The 18,995-nt window shown below is 43.5% G+C and overlaps 1 protein-coding gene and 1 long non-coding RNA gene across 5 annotated transcripts in view; both read left to right on the top strand.

Moving 5' to 3' along the window:
• The first annotated feature begins 7,145 nt into the window (after window positions 1–7,145).
• Window positions 7,146–13,140, top strand: LOC113958999. Its single transcript, XR_003531680.1, has 3 exons — window positions 7,146–7,233; window positions 8,117–8,208; window positions 12,956–13,140. It is a non-coding gene; the product is annotated as an uncharacterized LOC113958999 (long non-coding RNA).
• Window positions 13,141–17,637: 4,497 nt separating this feature from the next.
• The window catches only part of HTR2C (5-hydroxytryptamine receptor 2C), a 212,856-nt gene continuing 211,498 nt past the window's right edge, over window positions 17,638–18,995 (top strand). For all 4 annotated transcript variants that reach the window (XM_027667676.1, XM_027667675.1, XM_027667678.1 and 1 more), the window contains exon 1: window positions 17,638–18,460. The gene's annotated coding sequence lies outside the window, so the exon portion shown is untranslated. The remainder of the gene's footprint in view (window positions 18,461–18,995) is intronic.

Below are 18,995 nucleotides of genomic sequence, written 5' to 3'. Positions count from 1 at the left end.
ACCTTATTCTCCTTCCCATCCCACTAAGGTGGGGAGTGAGTGAGTAGCTTTGTGGTACTTAGTTGCTGGCTGAGGTTAAATCACCACAAAACTGCTTTCAATTTTGCTTCCCTGAAAAGGCAAGATTTGCTGTGAAGCCACCAGCCATGCTGCATGACTGAGCTCATCTACAGCTTTACTAGAGATATGGTTTTATCCTTAGATTACTACAAAAAGTGTTGGTAGAAGCCATCAATTTTTAGAAAAGCTGGGCAGGAAACTATCTTAGAACAATAAATCAAGGTGCCAAGTGCCAAGCTCCTCTAAGTGTGTGTATCTTGGAACAGAATAAGCAGTCATTAAGTAGAAACACTTTTTTTGTATTAGCTAGGGCAGAACTAGCATTTTCCTGTCCAAGAATCTTGCAGGCCACCTGGCTGCAAGGGAAGCAGGGTCAGGGAGGTGTCAGTGCTGCCTGCCCAGTACCAAGTGAACAACCTTGACAGTCACCTCCATCATCCCAGCTCTGTGGTCCCTGGACAGCTTCACTGTTCCCACCATTCCTGGCTTCATCTCAGCAAGAATGCATGATTTAAAAATTTGGGCAGATCAGTGTTGAGGATAATACACATTCCTCTGCAAAGGCCAAAATTTATGTGAACACATTTGTTCAAAATTATGAACAAATCTGGATGTTGACTACCATGTAAAGTACTGAAGGGAAAATAGAGTGAGCTGGTTAGTTTGTTCGTTAAACTTTGTCAGATCATTTTCAGTAAGGAAGTTGAAGATCTCCAAGAAGCTTTAAAAAGATGATTTCAAATTATAGCAACCATCTAGATAGTGAGGAGATCAAGGTTGTTATTTGAACTGCCTTTGCAGTGACTACATTTGTGATATTGAAAATCTATCAGTCTTATATGTGTGTCTGGAATCCCGTCTGTAACAGTAATAACAATTTTCAAGCTGAAAAATTCTTGAAATTCATGTGTATCAGAAAGATTAGTTTTTTAGTTCTGACTGCTTCCTCACATCATTCTTCCTCAGTCAAGAGAAAGAATGTTGCCTTCAGTTGTGAAGGTTTATCAGATTGGATGTCCAAAGATTCTGTACTGCACTAAAAATGTTCCTGTGCAAAATTCCAGCACAAAGTATTTCTGATTGGGAAAGCTACGTATCCTTGTTATCTAATCCTTCAAACTAAACAGCTTCAGCTAAAACCTGTTCTTTAATACCAGACAACAGGATGGTCTGAGCAGAAATGGAATTAGAAAGTCACCTACCTCATCAGTGTAAATTCACCTACTATGCATCATGGATCGAGTGCTCTGAAATATCACCCCTGAGAATGACTGAGCTGAAGTCACTGAGCCAAATTCATTCTGGGTGCAGCATCGCATTAGGCTGTTCTTATTCCTAATGTAGCTGTGAATTTGGACCAAACTGAAATTCCTATAAATCAGAAGGAACAGAAAGGACAGATGCTGTATCTCGAAAGATATATTCCTCTGGAAACTGTAGCTCCCTCTCCTGCCTTTTCATCCCAAGGAAGCAGATGGTTTCTCACTCACCCAGCTATGGTGAAAGCACAACGGGTAAAAATAAAAGCAGAGGACTGGATTCCTTCCTTAGTTGATCTGCATGTGGTCCCACGAACCCTGGTGGGAATGCAGAAAATGGAAATAAGTGTGAAGCACAACCCAGAGACCTACAAGAGCATTTGTCTAGCATTTACTCTTAGAAGAGTGAGGGAATGTGCTCGAAAAGAAAGATGAATGTACCCTGCTCTTATCATCTTCTCCTGGCTCTGGCCACGGGGAACAATCTTCGGGAAGCTGTGATTCTCTAAGTCCTATTCTTACTCCTCCCCATGAGTAAGCAGGAAGCTGCCTAGCTCACATTTCAATTAATGAGAGATTTAATTAACTTTTTTGGCTCTTTGATTTAATGCCTATATTCCGGTATCTGTGTACATTCAGTTTGTAGAATGATGGCGTGGGGGAGAAGTCTGTTTAGTCAACAGTCAAGCCAGCAAAGAAGGTCCCTTCTTCCCCATGGCCTTCATTTCTCAAAAGAAATATGAAGAGCATCTGGTAACTGATAGTTCAATGCCAAGCAATGCTGAAGTGACCCATTTAATTTTTGTAGAATTTGGAAATAACGTCTATGGAAGCTTTCCTAAATGCTTTTTGTGGGGAAATAAATATCTTTTTAACTTTGGCTTTTTTGTTACACTTCAATGAGAGGGGAAGTAAACATAAGCATGTTATTATTATACATAATAATAACAACAGCAATAATAACAATGATACAATGATTCAAGTAAACTGCTGCTCAGTACATTTTTACTTTCCTGTTCTCCATCTAAACAGATGAATTTGTTCACATCAAAGTGGGGTACATTATTCATGTCATCCTATGTCACATCACGTATAATTAGATGTGACAACTCAAGGTAACACATCAATTAGGGCAAGGCAGGAGCAGAGATATGTTGATCAAAAGGGGAACATACATCCAGCTTCAGGCATGGTTGTTTGGTGTTTGGGGATGACAAGAAGGCTGTTTTGAAACTTCAGAGCTGAATTTGGAGATCATGTGCTGTTATTTAGATTGTCTTTCAGCCCTTCTGTTTGTAAGTGTACTAGTTGACAAACCCTAATACTCAAACACTTACTGACGTATGACTCAAAGCCTTTTAATTATCCCATCTGTCATTTGTCCTGTTCTGAGTACAGGTGAGGGGAGTGGGATGGGGCTGAAAGCTGATAAAGGGAGGTGATTTGAGGTTCAGTGCAGGCATGAAATGGGAGTCTGTGTGAGCTTTCATGCTTCTGTTGATCCAAAAAGGATCCAATTTGTTCTGAGCTGCTGGTGACAGTTTGTGATATAGTGCCTTGGTTTTATCCTTTTATTAGTTGGTAGTAGTGAACAAAATGTTAAATCAATAGGTTATTGCTTCCAGCAGGTCAAAGGTTTTTGTATGGCTTTTGTAAGTTATTAATATGTGGAGCCTTGCATTAAGTGTGAAGTGTGAGCCTTCCTTTGGAAGACACGGTATAAGTCTGGAGAGATTAAGGATCAAGCAAACCCCATCAATCTGTAGGAATGAGGGGTTTCTCAGAAAAGAAGCTAAATTCTGTTTGAGTTCTGAAGGAATAGTAACAGGGTAAGGTGCAGGAAACAAGTGCTCGAATGATGTGGAAGCACAAGGGCTCTGCATCTGCAGAGATGGTCAAGTGCTCCCTGTGAGCAGCATCCAACCTGCTCACTCTCCCACTCCCTTGGGAACAGGGGAGAAAGTGGGGAGTCCTTTAGGACGTGAAAACAAGGACTCCTGCTCCAATCCACAAGCTCCCTTAAGCTCTGTTGGTGCTTGGAGTGTTTGCTGCTGAGCCAGCTGTCACAGCTGGATGCAGCACGTTGTCACTCTGACACACAGCAACAGATGAATGTGTGAACAGAGCAGGAGTCCTTGCTTCTGTGTCCCCATGAAGTGTGTCCCAAAGGTTCTCAGCAAATCAGCACTGAGCAGGGTCACATGTAACTACATTCTTTCAAGCAGAAATCTTGCCAGCCTTTTTCTAAGGACCTCTGGAGGGGAGTTTCCACAGGGTCCCTAATGGGGCTTCACTACAATTAATCTGTGAGAGCTTAATATCTGACCTGATCTTGCGTTCTTGCAAATATAGAAATTAGCCATTTGGAAGGGCTTGTATGAGTGCTGGAGAACAGAACCAGAAACCAAACTCATCGTGACAAGTTGCAAATCTGGTCTGAGACCAGGGAATGCAGTTTAGCAGGATGCCACACACTGCACCTGGCAGCAACCCTCGGCTGTGCCAGTGTCAGCTGGTGAGCAGCAGTGACAGAAACGAGGTGGGATGAGCAGAGTGAGTGGCAGCTGCACAGAAGCCCGAGTGCCGGGCAGGTCTGGAAAAGGCAAGCACTGTGCTGGGTGGATAAATGGAAAAGTAACCTAGGGGATAACAGATACACTCCAACTGTGTGTGCTGTGCTTCAGGAGAGTTGGGAGCAAACTGAAAAGGGTCTGGAAGTAGCATGAACTCACTGGGAATTATGACCATCAGGGAAAGATGAACATACTGGACTTGTTCAGCATCAAGAACTGGAACTGAGGGGTGCAGTGATCTTGCTGCTCTGCAGAGGGTAATACTTGCCTCTGTGTTCCTTATAGAGAGGTCTTCACCTGTGACAAGGCAGATAGAGTTTGGATGCTGGACAGAGCTAAGGGAGCAGTAGTAAAGCATCAGAATTTATTGCTCAGGGAAATTTATAGCCTTTACTGGTGAAGGTCAAGTTAAACAAACACCTCGGGAAAGACACAGGATTACTGGGGAAGGAAGCAGCCCTTGGCCCTCTGAGCAGTGCCTTCCAACCAGAATTGTGCACTCTGTGTATCAAGCAAGGCCCTTTTAGCACCTCTTCTTCCCAGTTGTCTTTTCCCCCAAGGCAGCAGCCCATGATTTTCAGTCTTCCTTACAAGTTATTTTTTTTTATTTTTCTGGCTGTTGCCTCTGAACTCTTTTCCATTGGTTCTGGTTCTTTCCTGAGCAGAGCAGAATGAGAGGATTACTCTGTACACCTGCTTTCTTTGTACATCTTGGCATGATTGAGTTTTTTAAGCAGTAGTGTATCACCACTTTGTGATGATTTTGTGGTCTATATGTGCACGGTATAAAATACAAATTTTAAAAATAGTAAGCAGTGTGCAAGAAGAATCCTATTTGGTTTTTATGTGTGTGTGGTTGTGAGTAGGTTTTTTTTTTTTTTTTTTTTAATGTAACAGATGGTTTCTATGCAGGATTATGTCTAGATAGCAAAGTAATTATACTGTATATGTCAAATTTCCTCCTGGGTATATTTATAGAGATATTTCTGAAGCAGAATGTCTCCAGTCAGAATATTTAAAACAAACCAAACATCTTCATTGAGAACTAAACAGTAGGATTTATGGATTCACATGTGTGCATGCAAATATACACACAGAGTATTTTGAGAAGAGTTCACACCTTATTTAGGGCTGTATTAGCTTTCATGGAGTATCTTCTTGTTTGGCAGTAGTCAGATAAACAAAAAATTAAATAAAACTGCAGTGTATGAAATATTCCAGTACTGGTGTTGAAGGTTTTATTAGATTCATAGTGCATTTAAAGATCAGTAGAAAACCTGAGGCATTTGCCAATCAAATGAAGTTGAGAGAGTGCTACTGCTCTGCTTTTCTCCTTAGAGAGTGATGGGCACAAGCAAAGGCAGGTGAATTACCAGCTCCTTCAGAGACCTGAATTTATATTGTAATTCAGAGCTTAGTGCTTGAGAAGAGAAGGTATGAAATTATTTTCTTCAGGGTTTTGGCTGGAGGAAGACAGATACAGAAGAGCAATGAAAGATGTGCTCCCAGTCTTTGAGAAAACATAGTATTTGGGAGTACTGTGAGTATATTGATTGGTAGATTTTAATACCAGGCTCACTAATTTTTACTATGTTTTTTTTCCCTTTTCTTTCTCTACTGAGTTAAGGAAGCTGACTATGTTGGTAGTTAGACACATGCATATTTTCTAAGACAGTTTTACATGCACTTCTACAAGTCACTGCTTGGTATTTGTTTTTCTGTAAGTTTTTCTTTGGGTCTCTTGCTGTGAAGCAGCCTCTACCTCTCAAATCCTTTCTGCTATTTCCATGTGGGTTTTTTTTTCAACCCATCTTTCTTTTAAAATTATGAACTTCTGATATTTGTGCAGTGTTCCAAAAGAGGTTTCAAGTACTGTGATGTAGGGGCTATTACTGGATGTGCTCATGGGCTTCCTTCAGAAATCCTCTTTCTTCCTTGAGAGAGAAACTTCAGGCAACCTGTGCAGTTGAGGCTGTTAGTGCTCTGCCAGCCTCTTCCCTGGAGTCCAGATCCAGCCTCCAGCTGTCTGTCTTGGAGAGAGGGAATGTGTGGTGACAAGTAGATGTGCCCAGTGGGCGGTGCTAATGATTTCAGTGCAGTCTCATGTTTGCTCATGATTTGGAAAGAAAGGGAGATGGGAAAAAGAAAACTTTCAGCATTGGTGGCACAAGTATTTCTGGAAACCCTCTGGTAGCTGAGGTGTCCTCAAGATTCTGCTGCAGCCTTGGCACAAGTGTGTGCCTCTCTTAAATATTAAAGAGATAAAACCTTTTCAAAATACTTCAAACTACTTGATTGTTATTGCAAAAGAAAAGCACTTTTTTCCACGAATGTCATTGTAATTTTCAATTAAATTCACATGGTACTGTCTGAGTAATAGAGTTATTAAATAGTGACTGATTCCCTACTCACCCACTGCTCTCAATATATCTATGAAGGGTTTCCCAGAGGAGCTTTTGACAGGCTTTAAACAATCAACCATGACAGTGTGGAGGAAAAAGTATTGTTTAGCTTGCTAATCTCTTAGCTCTTGTGTTTTCAAGGTGATTTTACTGCTTTTATCAGTGTGTCCTAGTTCCTGTTTCCCTTTATAACCATTGTGCTAGCTGTGGATGTTGACAGGATTTGGTAACTCGTGGCTGGATTGTCTGACTTAAAAGCCCTGAGACATCTTGTTCCCCAGAAAATACTCCTGCAGAGAGGTCCCTGCCAGTTTCCCAGGGCCATCCACATGTACGTATGTTTTTGGGGTTTTCCATTATTTTGGTTGGCTGATATTTTTCGTGTTCCCACTCTCCTCCTCTTAACACAAATCTACCCACATTTCCTTAGAGGTTTGTCTGCCTTCTGTGGGAGGATTTGAATATTAGTTCTTCATCTTTTCTGTGTCCCTCTCTTTTTATTACTCTCTCCTTTCATTGATTTATGACTTATATGGAGGCCAAGATTCAGTAAAGGACATAAGTCATATAAAAAGAAAGCAAGAAGTTAATCATGTTATTTTTACCTGTCTAATATCTTGATAAAAATTAAGATACTACAGTAGGTGATTGCAAGTGGAAGTGTCTGTCTGATCTTTGCAAAAGGTTGCCACATCTTAGCGGAAATAATTATCTTCTGCACAGTTGTGGTGATAATTGTGCTATTACAATGAGTGCAATTTTCTTGAGGTTATTATGCTTAGCAACAGACCTGTTTTCTTTGTTTTTTCTAGATTTGTCTGATTCACGTTGATCTGTTTTTCTTGCAGGGATTAATTCTGGGTGGAAGAAAAAAATCTCTGACTTGAGATGTTCCGCACATCATGCAGTCAACTTCCCTGCGTGTGGGAAAGCTGCAAGGTCAGAACAGCTAGAGTGTGAGGGTGTGTTCTCACCCTGGGAAAAACAACTTTCTGGGAATGATCTCTACCGTGACAGACTGGTGCTTGTTTCAAAAAAGCAGCCATGGAAATATGTAATTCCAGCACTGCTTGTATGCAGTGTATGTGCTTGTATGGCTTTACTTTCAGTGTCTTCGCTTCTGCATGGCTTTAATTGATCAAAGGCAAGCAAAGGGCACTTTTCTGTTCTTTGTTAGTTATGGCAAAATACAAGAACTTTTTCTGTAGTAAACTTGGGCAACAAGATGTATTGCACAGTTATTTGCAGACATTATTATTTGCTATTAAAATGTGTGTCTTCTTTACAGTTGCAAGCTTTTAGAAGAAGGAGCAAGCGTAGGAAAAAAGAGTTCTAAAATATGAAGTCAGAGGGTGTTAAGTACATCACTGTGTGAATGACTGAACAGTCATGTGCTGTTCATGGCCAGCTGATCTCCGTTCCATCCATGCTTTTATTAAATGCCTTTTACTTTGTGCTTCATTTGACAGTAGATGTCAGTAGATTGGATTAGGTAACTGGCTGGATGCAGTGTAAACCTCAGCAGCTCGAAGCAAGCACTAGATAAGCTCTCAAAAGTCTATTCTACAGTTTCCATTAGCCTCTATAAAGTGTTCTGATACAATCAAGATGCATAAGATATTAGATGTTAAATTATGCAGCCAGCTGGCCGATGGTGCTGCTGGAGCCCCGGGGACTGTCAAATGCTATTGTTAAGGCCAGCCAGAGGTGCTCCTTCCAAAACCCTGTTTTCTATTGTTGCTTTTTGAACTTTCCATGTAAAAAGCTTTTCTGTTTGGTCTCTCCCCAAAGGCTGGAATTTAATTTTTTTTTTTTTTCGCAGGATGATTTCACTGAAAGCACAAAACCAATTTAAAATAAAATCACGGAATGACAGAATATGCTGAGTTGGAAGGGACCCACAAGGATCATCAAGTCCAACCCTTAGCCCTGCAAAGGACCATCCTCAAGAGTCACACCCTGCACCTGAGAGTATTGTCCAAACGCTTCTTGAACAGAAGCAGATGACAGCATTTCCAGAAAATTTTTTTCCTTGGGATTTATGCTTCTGTGGCATCAAACAAGCTGAGTTTTGAAACTCAGTCAGAAGATGATAATTAGCTGAGGCATTGTTTGAATCTTGGAGGAAAAGAAAAGGTGCTTATATGAAATCTGGGTGTTTTAGTAATAATTGAGAATCTGTAATGAGCTTTTATCACAGCAGCTCTGAATTGATTATTTAATAAGAATTTGGCAGCAGAGGAAAAGTATATTAACATGAATGTAGCAAGAAGAAAGCAAATGGGGTGCATTATGAGGGTAGCCTAACATAAATTAGTTTCAGGCTTTATTTTGCCCAGTGCAAACTGAGTCCTGACTGCCCTAACATACCAGTTTGACTGAGCAGCTAAATCTCTTGCTTGGTGCAGGAATTCTTTGTTGCTAGAGCCCAGGTCTGTAGCTTCTTTTTGGTACTGCTTCTGGAGAGGAAAGCTTTATTCTCTGGAAGGCACAGTTCCCTTCCTACCTTAATACTTTATCCAGAATTTCCCTTGACTGAACCAGCCTGAGACAGATAACAGTCTTTTAATGTAATGCAGTAAAGAATGAGTTTCTAAGGCAGAGTGAATGGAGGGTATATTTAAGAATGTGATGTGCAAAAGGAAGCACTAAAACTCTTTGAATGAATCGTACCAGTCTGGTCTCTGTGCTAAACCTGCCTCCCTTTAAAACTTAATGGGGTTTATCTTTTCTGCTTTGCTGCTGTTGTACATGAAACAATGAAGTCCATTGCTCTGGGTCCTACAGCTTCAGACTGGTGTTTCTTTTCCTTGAGGACTGGTGCTGTGGTTTGATGCAAATTCCTTCATGTCCTGCCTGACTCTATAACCTTGCAGCACACGTTTTCCTTTGTTTATTGCCTACTGGCACCTGGAAAGCAATTATCTGTTTCTGTCCCCCGAGTGCCTACAGGCCCCATGCTTTCCTGCCTCCCACGGTTGACTGCTTTTAAAAAGAGAGTGCTGTACCCATCAACAGGTGTTAGCAGCATCTGCTATCAACATGGCATCACCCTCTCAGCCGAGCAGCACGCTGCCAAAGAGCTGGCACTCATTTCATTATGCATACTCCCCATCTGCATGCAGATTCACTTACCAGCTCTTGCCCTAGTGGAACTGGCACGTGTCTTGGTGTGGGCCCAAAGCCACCCAAGCATATGGACTCGGTCTGCTCCAAATGTGTGCAGCAGAGATGGTGCATTTGTAAAACAGGAGCAGGATTCCCATGTAGGAAAGGTAGTGCAGTGTTCAGGCCTGGGACTCACCCTTTTGAATCCCTGTGGGTCAAGTATGCTCTCATCTGTGTTTCTTTGACTCTTTTTGCTATTATTCAGTGCTGTGACAAAGGTCTATATCAGCTCTTTGTCCTATCTTTGCAGAAGACCTAATCTTCAAAATGGTTTTCCTATTTGGTTTGTTTGTTTGATTGTTTATTTTTAAATGAAAACATTAAAAATCTGATTGCTAATGTACATACAGAGGAGCCTGCTTCCTGTGGCTAATAGACTATACTGAGGGTGTGTGATGGCTTTTTGTTACGTTTCTGTGAAGTTTTGCCTAGGAAGAAAACCTTTATATTGGGAAGAAATTCTTTTAAGGAGAGCGATCAGATGTTGGAATGGGCTGCCCAGGGAGGTGATGGGTTCACTGTCCCTGGAGGTATTTAAGAAGAGACTGGATGTGGCACTTGGTCTGGTTGACAAGGTAATGTTGGGTCATAGGTTGGACTCGATGATCTCAGAGGTCTTTTCCAACCTGGTGGATTCTGTGCTTCTGTGTTGCTGTGCTGTGCCTCCCTATTGTTGTAATTGCAAAAGGCTATGGAGTGATCTGCTTTAGGTCCCCTTTTCCACAAATCCAAGTAACTTTTGCCTATCATTCTCCCCTTGTCTACTGGTTTCTCAAAAAATTGTGACCCTAAGCAGAAATGCTTGAACTTAAAACTGGCCAGGGTTACAGTGTGAGTTTGGACAGACCCAGATTGTTCTGTGGATGGCCCTGCTCTGTGTCTTGTAAGGGACCATTTCAATCCCATCTGAAATGCCACAGCTGTGAGCATGTTTGTTGTTTGATGCAGAAGCCCATGGACTTAAACTACAAATCACTTGAATGACAAAGCCTCGGGCCCATGGAGTGTACAGGGATGTACAGATTGTATAAACTTCATATGATACCCTTAAATCTTTCCAGCCATTTCTGGCTTACTTGGAGAGAAGCCTAAAGAGAATATGCCCCAGGCATCGTGATCTGGCCTGTAGGACCAATGTTTGAATGGCAGTGAAGTTTTCTCTGAAACTTGTGACACAGACATTGGAAAACATCCCCTGAATGATTTATCTTCTTCTTACTCACATTTGGATGTTCAGCAAGAATCCGTTCCATCTGAACAGTTAAGGAGAGTACACAGAAAATCCATGGCACAGGGATTCCTTCCTTTAAAGGCAATTACCAGCACTGCTACCCCTCATTAGCTCTGCTAGGAGGGAAGTTGTCCCAATAGATGCCACAGTAGTCCCTTCTGGATTTCTGTAGGTAAGTGCATAGCTTACCTCAATGCTTGTCCCTTCTCCAAAAACTTTTTGTCTGGTGTCAAAAATATTGTTTGTTGATTGCCAATTTCTTTTATTAAATTTAGTGTAGAGTCAATCACAAAAAAATTAGGCAGGCTGTGCTAGTAGTGTTATGTCTGATTGACATTCCTTTGGAATTAATATTCCAGGAATCCCGTTCTGGTGGTCGTACTGCTTAGTTACTGAGCAGAAACTTTCAGTGTGATAATACTGATCCAGCTGAGATCAGCAGAGCTTGCAAGGTATGAGTTGTTGGGCAGTGTTTGCAAGGGGTGGCCTGAGCATTTTTATTATGCAGGCAATTAAAAAAAAAATCAGATTTCTGCATCGACCTTTAAAATTGTACTTGTATTAAACATCCATCTGGGTTCTGGTAGCATGATAATTCTGGAGAACTCTAATGGACTTTTAAAATATATATGATGCATAACAAAGTGTTGCCTTCCCCCTCAGTTATTTGTAAAATCTTTTGCACGCTTAGTAAATGTACCCTTGAGAGATTAGCTGAAGGCCATATTTTTCCTGTGGGAGATGGTGAAGGAATTAAATGGAAGCATTAGTCTGAATTGCAAAAAAATAACCAGTTGATCAAACTGAACAAAAGTGACCATACTTAATCCTGAATGATTTCTCAGTGCTAGTACAACCATTCCATGTGCTAGGTGGAGCTAGTATGACATTTTTAAAGCAGCAATAGAGAAAACCAACCCCTCTATAAAAGGACAGTGTGTATATATGTATTTCAGATCATTCACTACTAAAATTAATGATAGCTTTCACCCTTCTGCCAAAGCTTCTTTGTAATTTTCTTCCTAGCCCCAGTTGAGATAAACCTTTCCAGAGCTCTTGGGTTAACGTGCTCGGGCTGAGCAATCACAACTCACCAGTGAGTGTCCTGCAAAGGGACAGGGAGACAAAGTCTGCTGCTCTGGCCAGATGGAAAATGCTGGACTGACACCTCAGCCAATGGCTGGAACAGCAGCTGTGGCATCCCAGCAGCTCTGTGCAGAGTGTGTGTGCTGGAACAGCAGAGGTCGGGACAGCACGTGCTGTATCAGCGTCCTGACCCCTGGGCTCCTCTGCAGTGTTTCCCCACCTCACTCTGTTAAGCCACTGGCTAAGGGAGTGTGAAAGGGAACAGAAGGGGAGGACAGGGGGCCTCCCAATGTATCATGGGTGCAGAAGGGGATGGTGTCTTCTCCCTGTGCTCCAGGAGGGCCCTTGAGGGCACATGAGTTCTTGGAACTCTTGGGGAAAGTGGAGAGTGCACAGAGCTGTCCCCAGCTGTCCGAGCTAGGACAAGGCAGAGGCAAAGCTTGCTGAGCCATTTCAGAGCAAGGTTTTGACAGCTGCTCTATGAGAAACTGTCTCCTCAACCCCAAGAGGGGCAGGTTCCCCTTCTCTGCTCTGGTTTGTCAGTTGTGATATCTCACTCCTCTCTCACTTTCTCCACTGTTGTTTTTGGACCTTGCTGACGAATCCAGGTTTAAATAACTGACTCTTTTGTCCTCTGACTCTATTGAGTGCTGCCCAAAGCATGGATAAGCTCATGCTGCAGCTGAGAAGCAGAGGGACACCTCCTGAATGCAGGTTCCCAATGTAGTTTTGTGTGAAGAAAAGGCCCACTGCTTCCATGGTCACCTAACAGCTTTCTGGTGCTAATATTGCATCATTTCTCAAAGTCCTCAGTGCCAATATGTGAAACTATGTATATGGAAAGTTCTTGTAACTAGTATTTAGGACAGTGGATTCCCAGGGAAGAGTTGCTGCACTTGAAGCACCAGGGCAGGGAACAGCAAGGCAAAGGAAAGGTGGGGATTCTCCTGTGGGGGCATATCAGAGAGATCATCTCCAGAAGTGGAAGAGGAAGGTGGAGGTGTAAAGCTTGACAGGTTTGTTCCATGTTACTCAGAGTGGACCTTTGAGCAGAAACCATATTTTTCAAATTCTGGCAAGTGGATGGGGTAAATTCTTTTAGAATTCTTGCAAAATCTTATAGAAGTAGAATCGTAGAATATGATGAGTTGGAAGGGACCCACAAGGATCATTCAGTCCAACTTCTGACCCTGCTCAGGGCACCCCAAGAATCTCACCATGTGCCTGAGAGTGTTGTCAATGCTTCTTGAACTCTGACAGGCTTGGTGCTGTGACCATTTCCCTGGGGAACCTGTTCCAGTGTTCAACCACCCTTTGGGTGAAAAACCTTTTCCTTATATTCAGCCTAAACCTCTCTTGACTCAGCTTGATGCCATTTCCTTGGTCCTGTCACTGGTCATGAGAGCATAACTGGTATAAATAGAAAATTGAACTTGGCTATAAAGTTTCATGAAATTATTGATGAAAGGAAGAACTTCATTATAAAGAAAATCCCTGAAGGAACATGAGATGGGGAGGGTGCCAGAAGGCCTCCAATGACTTCGGTGCCACCAGGTGCTTTCTGGGTCCTGAACCTGTGCAGTTTTCATCACTGCTGATGGCACATGAGCTCCTCATTTGCCATTAGCTGCAGTGTTTCTTCGAGAGTTCTGCTCACAATACAGTATTTGTGTATCCCAGGTGAATACAGAGCTTGGTCATCATCGTTGCTTGGACAGACCTCTCTGGTTTTGGAGTCTTTGCTGTTGCAGGCAAATGCCAATGGGGACTATGTTGTGTTGCCATTTCTGAAAGCTTCTCCCAAAAGCGTGTAGAATCATTAGAGTGGTTTTAAAGAATGGTTTATGAACTTAAGTGGTTAGCCCAAAGTAATTCATCATGCCAGCACCAGAGGTAGAACCCATGTTTCCCACCTTCCCAGTCTCAATAATCATTTATTCCCTGTTTGCTCAGCAGAGAGACAAGGGCCCTGGAGCAGGAAAGTCAAGAGATCTAAAAGTAGCATGTTCTTCCTACGACTTATCAGCTGTTCACAGCACATATGGCCAGAAAGGAAGCTTAAATAATTCAGTCTCACTCCTTTATATCGCAGCTCAATTTAACCTAGTTGTCCCTGCAGTAAAGCTGTTACCTGTGCTTGCCTTCCTAAAATACTTCCAGCTTCAGTTTGCCTGCACCAAGAAATAGAGGAGCCACTTCTTGTAGTTTGGACTCTGTATTGATGTTTAATCCTCCTTGCTGCATCTGAGTCTTAGGATAGTTTGTCTTTCAGTTCTCAGGTGGTCATTCTGCTACAACCTGTTTTCCATTTGGTACCTTTGGGGCTTTTTTATTCATAGTTGTTACCTTTCTTTTGTCACTGAATCAGAAAGAAGCACCACCAGTCAGAGCTTGGCTCCCCTTTACTGATTGATGACTTTTCTTCTTTGAGAGCTCCATTCTGGATAGATTGATTTGTACTTTCAGGCACCATAGTTGATGGTGTCTCTAGGGTTTGGCCCAGAATTCTCTGACTACAAAGGGCATTCAGTATATATAAAATTATTGTCTGATGAATTATTCCTGTGGTCTTATTTTAATGTTAAATTTCTCAAATACATTTGAAAATTTCAGAGAAATCAAGACTGACTTCTCAAAAATAGCTCAAAGAAGAAAGCCTTGATAAAGGTAAAACCAGCTTGTTAAAGGCAGCTTGGGGGACCTTATAATCCCCAGGCTGTCCAAACATGCTCTTTTGACTCCGTGCCAACATATTCATTGAATTCTACAAGCCCTTCTGGAAGTGCAAATTCTTCCATTTCTAAGCCACAGATACAAGGAGGGCTGTAGGATTCTAGGCCTAAATACAATGGAATATTTTCAAGCACAAGATAAATATTGATTTAAAAAAAAACCCAAATGAAAACAAAAAAACCTACAAACGCCCACAATGCAATGCTGACATTTTAAAGATTCATAGTCAGGTATGTCTGACTATCTCTGGCTTCTAAACAGGCCAAGTCAAAAAGGCAAATAGGGTGTTTGAAAGGGTATTTAGGTCTCTGATGTCCCTAGCTTTTCCCTACAGTAAACTCCTATTTTAATCCCCTTGCATCTCCTTGGGGTAAACGCTGCAGACTGGTTCTGTGATGTTTCCCACTGAGGTGCTGTAGCCTGGCAGTGTGGCTTGCTTGGATGCTAATGCCTTTTTTTGAAGTTCTGAAGTTTCCCCAGTGCAAATAAACCTCAGGAATGTCAGCTCACCAGGCTAATTCATGTGCAAGTGTTCAAAACTGTGTATGCTTTAGTTGCTCCTTTGGCTGGTTTTGCTGGGAGGTGGCTTCTGAGAAAGAGGGATATTAAAGCTCAGTGCTGTTCCTTCCCAACCTCCACTGGTGCACCTGGACCCCTCTCTTCTGGCTGGAACTCCCTCTCTGTCAACACAGTGGTTCTGAACTGCAGACATCCATGGAATTATGGTGAGTGCTCAGGAGCTGGTTACTCATAGGGGCTGATGAGAAAAGCTGGAGTGATTGGTGTTATAAAACATTGGGAGCTGCTCTGTTTAGGCAGCTTGGAGAAGAGTAAGTGCAGGGAACCCTGGTGTGGGAGGCTTGGTCATATCCCAGAGACTCCTTCATTTATTTGTAGCCAGGAGCTTGTAGAAAGTACATAATTGGGCATGACTCTTTGCAGATTTTGGGCATATGTATGAAATCTCCTTCAAGGAGAAGCTCTCACTATTTGGCAAATCTTTTTTCTTGGACAAAATTTTCGGTTCATGGTCCGTACAGAAGCTGTTCACTGAATTGAGTGTGGCTCTTCCTGCATGTTTCAAAAGTGGACACAGGGCTCAGGAGGGACATGTCATGAAGTGTCATACTACAGAAAGCTGGAATCATTACACTCCAATCTTTTTTAGAACCAATACTCTTATTGACATAAATAAAAAAATTCTATCCTTGCACACATGTACATTATTCTCAGTGACAGGCCTGGTTGCTGACAGTAAGATATGACCCTGCTGGCCTGGTTTTCATACTGTTGTACATGATGGAATAATTCAAATCAGCATTTGATCTTATGAATTTAATAGGCAGTCATTTCCATTGAATTTAAAGTTGATTGATCTATCAGATCTTGCAGTTAAAAAAAAAAGCGTGTACAGAGAATATTTCTATTCAGTGTGTTGCAGGGTACTGCTATGTTTCAGGACAGATGCTTGTAGAGATGTGCTGCTAGTCACTATGCTGTGTTTGCATACTAATCAATGAGTTCAGGAAGCATTATACTTGAGAAATCCTCAGCTATCTTCTGTAGAACAAATTTGATCTTTGATACTCAGGGGAAAAACTTCAGGGGTATAAAGCCTTAAGTGTCTCTGCCTAGCATTCTGATTACTACTTATGCATGTTTTGTAGGTCTGGTGTTAAAAGGACTTTCTTTAAGACATGCAATGCTTAATAAAGACCATTTTGAACTAATTCATTGCGGTATTATTGCACAAAACTGCGTGGCCCGGAAGCAGTGAAACACACATTGCACTGGTTTGACCAGGGGATCATGTTTTAGTAGTTCTCTGTGTTAGCACTACAGGAAGAGAGGCATTTATTATGCTGTGATGCATGTTTACCTCAGTGGTAACTCTTTGCTGGTTTTGTGTTTATGGTATGCAGTCTGTACCTTTCCTTTCAGTCTATTTTTTCAGGAAAGCCTGATGTTACACTATGGTTAACTTACTTTTCACCATAGTAATTTGTTTTGGCATTGTGTGCTCAGGGCTAAAATATCCTCACTGCTAATAGCTTCTCTCACGGTGACGGAGGCAGGTATTGATCAGGTTAATTTTCGTGTCTCCAGCAGGCTTGGGGAATCAAAGGTGTTAACGGGGATACTGTGATGTAAAGCAGTTTAACAAGATTCAGGGCTTCACGGCAGTTTTTCCTCCCCAGAAAAGCCTGTTATATATGGCAACAACCACTACAGAGAAAAAAGTAAATATTTTTAATAGGGTAAATTACCTGTTTTGCAGACTTCTAGAGAGTGCTTCACATGCCAGTTCTTAGGGGGGCAAGGGAGGGAAAAGCTTGATGTGAGCATTTTGAAGCCATGATGTGACATGCTAAAGGACAAGCCAGAGTATCCCAAGGCACTCAGAAGAGGGTATCAGGAGAAGAGAGAACACGTGGCAATGAGCTGGTGCACAGCCTGCTGGCCCCAGCCCTGTGGCGGGAAGAGAGTGGCTGTGATGCCAGATGTTACACCCAGTTGAAGACCTACTGAACTCATCACAGCTTTAGCCTGGGTGGCACATTGGATTTCAGTGTCTCAGCTCCTGGCTGAGACTGAGTGGGAGCAGTGCCACTAACCTGACCCTCATGCCAAGACCAGAAGAGGGGCACCATGGTCCCAGGGTGTACAAGGCCCTCTTTGCCTACTGGAAAACAAGGTTGGTACCCTTTGGGATGTGGGCAGCAATGGGCAGTCTGTCCCCTGTCTGGTTGGGATGCCGGTGCAGGGGCCAGTGATGGGGGTTAGTGTTCAGGCTGAGTGACAGGGACTTGATTTGGCTCCTGGGACAGTGGTGAAGGTGTGGCAGGCCTCGCCCCCAGCCCCTGATGCAGGGATTCCTCCACTACCTGCCCCTTCTCTTCCTGACTCCTGGGGTGCTCTCCTCCCCTGGACTCGGACAGGGCTCCCACCTGGGCTTCTCGGTTGCCTGCAGATGGGTGAGATGCTGGGACTGCAGCTATGTGTGTTTGCATCCCCAACAGGCACATGTGAGCAATGTGCCTTTAAGACTAGCAGGAGAGCAATAGTATCTCCCTCCCTCCTGTTAATTGTAGCATGTTTTCAGCCATGCTTTCCAGTCACATTCGCAGGCTGTGAGAGGGAGCAGTGCTGACGCTCGCCAGCTGAGTGCCATCCGGACAGTGCCTGCCCGCCCGCCGTGTGGGTGCCTGCAGGTGATGGGGCAGCGCCTGGGACCGGAGAGCTTTGTGCCAGGAGCAGGAGCTCTGTCTGCCTGAGTTTCGGTGGCACCGCTGGGCTTGCCACGTCACTTGTGCCCCTCTCGTGTCTCTCACCTGCGTGACCCTGGCCTCCAGCCCGCAGGTTCAGCACGCTGGACACCCCGTCCTGCGGGCCCTCGCAGGGGCTCCCGTGTGAGCCGAGGGCAGTGCTCTGCCGGAGCCCGGGGATCTGCAGCGGGTGATGCAGCGGGAACCGTGCGCTGCCTGGCCGGGGATGCTGTGGGCTGCCGTGGGAATGCCTGGCTCCCTGAGCGCGAAGTGACTGCAACTCACACGAGGTTGGGACTACTTCTCGGAAGATGCCCTGTGTGTCTCCAGTCGTTCCTCTCTGCCCTCACCGCAGAATATTTGGAGTTGCTAGCTTCCTCCTGCCGAGGGGGGACAAAGGCATAGGCCTCCAGAGGGTTAAGAGCATCTGCCTTTACGCCAAGTGTTCGAGCAGGAAATAATCTGCAGAGATACATGTGCAGCAATTCAACTGCTGCTGCTCTCTCAGGCTGCCGCTGCTGCAGTTCGGGGTGTGAGAGGAGCCGCGTTGCTCGCAGAAGATGCTTTCTTGGTATGTCCGAAGCTCCAGGCATGGCAGGAGAGCCCCGGTTGTCTGAGCTGGGGTAAATGTCTCCATCCAAGAGGAATTATGTGGACTTGCTGGCTCTGTCGGCTCACGGAGGTAGGTGCTGCTGCCTGTGCAACATGCTGTGATCTTTGCTGGGGGATACAGTCCTCTCCTCATTCTGGGCTATAAAATTTTAAAAAATTAAAACAGGGTTTAATTCGAAGTCTATAACGCCAGGTAGAAAAATGTGTGTGGTTTCTGCATGTGCAGCAGGGTGATACCTGAGTGATACCTTTCATGACTGGCAATAAAGTTGTTGCACTTAATTGGAAAACAAACTTGCCTTGGTCTCCCTGGAATGCACCTGGGAGCTTTTACTTCTTCCTGGCATCTGACCTTTCGAAGGGGTTGGCTGCAGTGTGGTGGGTTATGCTTTGGTTCAGAAACTGGGACACACTGCACTCTACAGGTCCTTTCATTCTGCTCCTGTGGACATGGCGAGGACAGAGGGCACCTACACAGAAAATGTTGCTGACAGGGAGGTGGCTTTTTTGAGGAGTGAAATTACACTAAGAGGAAGAAAAAAGGTGCTCTTCTCTGAGAAAGAGGGAATGTTGAGGTCCTAAAGGTTGATCTTGGTGTTTGGAAG

This window comes from Corapipo altera, unplaced genomic scaffold, assembly GCF_003945725.1.
Source record: "Corapipo altera isolate COAL_440 unplaced genomic scaffold, ASM394572v1 107, whole genome shotgun sequence".
NCBI lineage: Eukaryota > Metazoa > Chordata > Aves > Passeriformes > Pipridae > Corapipo > Corapipo altera.
Note: the sequence above shows the minus strand (reverse complement) of the source record. Positions and strands in the feature narration are given on the sequence as shown.